The sequence below is a fragment of the Salarias fasciatus genome, chromosome 22, assembly GCF_902148845.1.
Source record: "Salarias fasciatus chromosome 22, fSalaFa1.1, whole genome shotgun sequence".
In the NCBI taxonomy this organism is placed as follows: Eukaryota; Metazoa; Chordata; class Actinopteri; order Blenniiformes; family Blenniidae; genus Salarias; species Salarias fasciatus.
Genome location: NC_043765.1, coordinates 753,516 through 757,987, shown reverse-complemented (window position 1 = coordinate 757,987; position 4,472 = coordinate 753,516). Strand labels below are relative to the sequence as shown.

Here is a 4,472-nt window from a genome sequence, read left to right as displayed (position 1 = left end):
CTGCAGGTGTGTCGACGACGGCGATGTTTGTTCGCTCTGTTCATTTGTGCAGCTGTTTGTGTGACAGGAAGTGGGCGGCTCCGCTGGGCGGCTTCCTGTCGTTTATCTGGCGGTGTGGCTTCAGGTCTCAGACGCTCAGAGAAGCGGTTAGATTGAGAGTACCGGGCAGAACCAGCACGGTGCCGTCGCTGTTGCTGTGTGAAGTTCACTTACCGTCTGTTCCAGCAGCGATGAGGTGAAACTGCTCATCGGTAACTGACCTTTTCCGTCGGCTAAAAGCAACGACTGTTTCTCCTGCCTGTGCAGGAACCTCTGTGAAATACGTTACATGTCATTTTTTTGGGATGTCCTTAAAGAGATGTGTCCATATTGTTTCTAGATGCCTTTATTCAGCTCAACGTTCTTAATAATGGCTTCGTAAAACGAAGAATAAAAACAGTGCTGCTGAGGACGTTTCTCCGTGATGAGGGAAGATCGTCTGGAAGACTTCAACAAGTTTGATTTTCAATAAAAAATGTCTTTATTTACCTGATGCCTTTTCAAAATCTCTTCTTAGGTTCTCATTTTGTATGGTTTCGTGACATGTTGATGTGGAAAATGTATTTATTTCAAGTAGGTGAGAAACTTCTTTTGATTTATTTCAGGAGTCGGCTGAGACGGTTGTCACTACTTCCATTAATAAAAAAAAAAAATTCCACTTAGTTAAATGCTAACTTTGATGGGATAACCCATTGACATGCTAACTGTTAGCACTGCAGTCGCAGAACATTCCACTCACTAAATACCAAACACAAACATTATTTATTCCAATACTAACATTTATAGATTTTCCTCAGTCTGAGAGACGAACAGTGATCAAGACTCAGAAAAGTCTCTCGTTCGCCTGCAAAACACCAACAGGAAGTATCTACGGAAGCCCAAGAGGCTTTGTGCCATCAAACATGTTGACAACAGTATTATCACTTTCACAGCAAATGACTGTTGGCTGCAGAAACCGTTCACCTGCCTGCTGGTCTACCGATAACATGACTGATTTTTAAGACATTAAAAATCATTCATGTCTGTCTCAGGTTGATTCGCGTTGTTGTAATGGTCTGGTGAGGCCTTGCAGCCGCCGCTCCGGGATGCCGGGGCTTTGTTCTGCTGTTTTACCCAAGTCGGCTGTTGCAACGTCACACAAAGTGTTAATTTATTCTAGAATGATTCACTGTGTTTGTCCAGACCAGTTCAAATATTGCATTCCTGCCTCTGCTTGCTCTCCACAGCAGAGACTCTGACCCGCCCCGAGTCTTATGACTGAAGATCACTGACCAGATGTATCTGTGAATAACAGATGAGAAACACTGTGGTCAGATAGAACATACAAAACAGTCAGTCTGATATACCGGACCGATGGTCGACTCTCCGCCCAGCGAGGGAACCGCAGCCCGGTGCCGTGGCAGGAGATGAGTGAGGACCTGGCAACCCAGTGAAGCCAGGCCACTGCGTCCAGTGAGGAAGCGAGCTCTGAAAAAAAACCCACCCTGGAGGAGCGGTGCTGACTGGAGGTCTGGGCTCAGAGGAACGTTTAAGGTTCTTCTGCCTGGAAGGGAGAACGTCTGGACGTCTGGACGTCTGGGCGTCCGGACGTCCGGGCGTCTGGGCGTCTGGACATCTGGACGTCTGGATGTCCGGACGTCTGGGCGTCTGGACGTCCGGGCGTCTGGACATCTGGGCGTCTGGACGTCTGGATGCCGGACGTCTGGCGTCTGGACGTCCGGGCGTCTGGACGTCCGGGCGTCTGGACGTCCGGGCGTCTGGACGTCTGGACGTCTGGGCGTCTGGACGTCTGGACGTCTGGACGTCTGGGCGTCTGGACGTCCAGACGCCCAGACGTTGTTGTTTTCTTTACAGGCCTGGGGTTTGGATCGGCTGTGGTTTGGGGGGCTGCTGGCTCTGGGGGGTGCATACCTGTCTGCAGCGGTGGGGTGGGGGGTGGGGGCGGCGGTTGTGGGTGGCGGGGGGGTCGGATGTGGGGTTCGGTGTTCCCTCGCCTTCCGGGGGGGGTCTCCCACATGATTATGACAGTGGATGACGTGGGACTGTGAGTGTGTTTGGGGTTAGGGTTGACTCTGTGTGTGTTGTGTGTGTGTGTGTGTGTGTGTGTTGTGTGGTGTGTGTGTGTGTGTGGTGTCAGTTGTGACTGAGTGGGTGTAAGTGTGGGTTGGGGTGGGGGGGAGTGAGGTGGGAGAGGACAGGGTGGGGGTGGGGGGGGGGGGGGGGGGGGGGGATGCCCTGGATCTCGGGGGGCGTGGCCCGGAGCGCTGGGGGGTGTACTGGCCCGGGGTGGGTAGCCGCCGTGGGGCTGGCTTCACACGGGTGGGTCCTAGCCCTTCGCTGGGTGGGGGTCGGCTCCTGGGCTCTTGGGCCTTGGGCTCTCGGCCCTGCCCGCCCCGGGCGTCCGGCGCCCGGGGTGGACCGGCTCCTGCCGGTCGTGGCTCCGCGGGGCCCGGGCCCCGGGACCGCCGGGGTCCCCGGCCGGGGCTTTCCTCTGCCCCGTTTCTGAACCGGAGCGTGGGCGTCTGCCTGGGGGGCGGCTTGGATCCGGGCTCTGTGATGACCGCCGGCTGTCTGGGCTCTGAGGGCCTCTCTGGGCTGCTTCTGGCCTTCTCAGGGGTCAGAGGTCATATATGCATGATCACTATCACCATCACTGTCACCATCACATTTGCATGATCACGCTGATCTTTAATCACTCTTCGCATACTGGGTTACCTTGTCTTCTTGTGGTGGTGAGACTAATGGTCAAGGTCAAGGTCAAGGTCAAGGTCAAGTTTATTTATATAGCACATTTAAAAACAGAAACATACTGCCCCAAAGTGCTTTCCACGATTATTAAACCGCCATTATATAATGAAAGGTCAACTATAGTAAACACTAAACACAAGACTAAAACAAAAGCTGCTAATACGATAAAATTACAGTAACAAAAAGCCTTAAAGTCAACTTGAATTGAAAGCCAGAGAAAAGAAGTGGGTTTCAGCAATGATTTGAGCAGCTCTGATATCAGTGGGAAGAGTATTCCAAAGGTCCGGGCCGGCACTAATCTGTGGTGGACCTCTCTTGATGCACGCCCTGAGTTTACTACTAGTTACTACTAGTTACTACTAGTTACTACTACCTATATTCTCAAAAAAAAAAAAAAAAGGGTTTGTGGTGTCCTTGCATTTCCTTCCTTCCCTACACCTCCTTTTACTTTTGTGGCCTGGTCTGTTCACTACTATGGTTCGTCAGGGAGAAAAAAAAAATTGTATATATATATATGTATATGTACGGTTCTGTCAGTTTCTGTGTTGGTTGTCGGCTCTGTTTTGGTGTTGTCTAGATTGGAGGTTTGGGATTGTTCTCGGTTGCGTGTGGTGCGTCGACAACACTGTTTTGTATTGTGAATTTGTACATAGGTTGTGCCCCCCCCCCCCCCCCCCCTCTTTATCTCTCTCTCTTCCTGTCTCTCGCTCTCTGAGCGTCTCCGTCCCGGTCCTGTCCTCAGCCATGCCGGATGCCAGCTTTAAATAAAGGCAGCAGCAGGAGGAGACTCAGTCTCGTCCTGCTGCTGACAGTAAAATCTGTTCGGACAGTAAAAGGCTCCAATCAGACAGTATTGCACGACCAGCTGCCCAACAGGACAAGGGAGGAAAAAAGTTTGATTTTCCATAAAAATGTCCTCCACCGGTCTGTGGGCCGTGTGGACCGGATAGGGACCAGAAGTCTCTGATCCTGTGGAGCCTGAACCCTGAAGAGCTCTGGGCCAAACATGAAGACGTCTTCTAAACCAGACCTGGTCTGAGGTCCTGATCGTCAATCCCCCACCTCCACCCTCCCTCCACCCTCCCTCCACCCTCCCTCCACCCTCCCTCCACCTGCCTCCACCCTCCCTCCACCCTGCCTCCACCCTCCCTCCACCCTCCCTCCACCCTGCCTCCACCTGCCTCCACCCTCCCTCCACCCTCCCTCCACCCCACCTCCACCCTGCCTCCACCCTGCCTCCACCCTCCCTCCACCCTGCCTCCACCTGCCTCCACCCTCCCTCCATCTCCCTCCACCCTCCCTCCACCCTGCCTCCACCCTCCCTCCACCCTCCCTCCACCTCCCTCCACCCTCCCTCCACCCTGCCTCCACCTGCCTCCACCCTCCCTCCACCTCCTCCACCTCCCTCCACCCTGCCTCCACCCCCTCCCCCTCCCTCCACCCTCCCACATCTCCTCCACCCTCCCTCCACCTTCCCTCCCCACCCTCCCTCCATCTCCCTCCACCCTCCCTCATCTCCCTCCACCTCCCTCCACCTTCCCTCCACCCTCCCTCCACCCTTCCCTCCACCTCCCTCATCTCCTCCACCCTCCCTCCACCTTCCCTCCACCCTACCCTCCACCTTCCCTCCACCCTCCCTCCATCTCCCTCCACCCTCCCTCCACACCTCCCTCCACCCTCCCTCC

General features: G+C 54.4%; 1 protein-coding gene across 1 annotated transcript in view; it reads right to left on the bottom strand.

The window, feature by feature from the left end:
* LOC115409713 (atrial natriuretic peptide receptor 1-like) overlaps positions 1-4,472 on the bottom strand; it is an 18,150-nt gene that overhangs the window by 5,145 nt on the left and 8,533 nt on the right. The window lies entirely within an intron of this gene.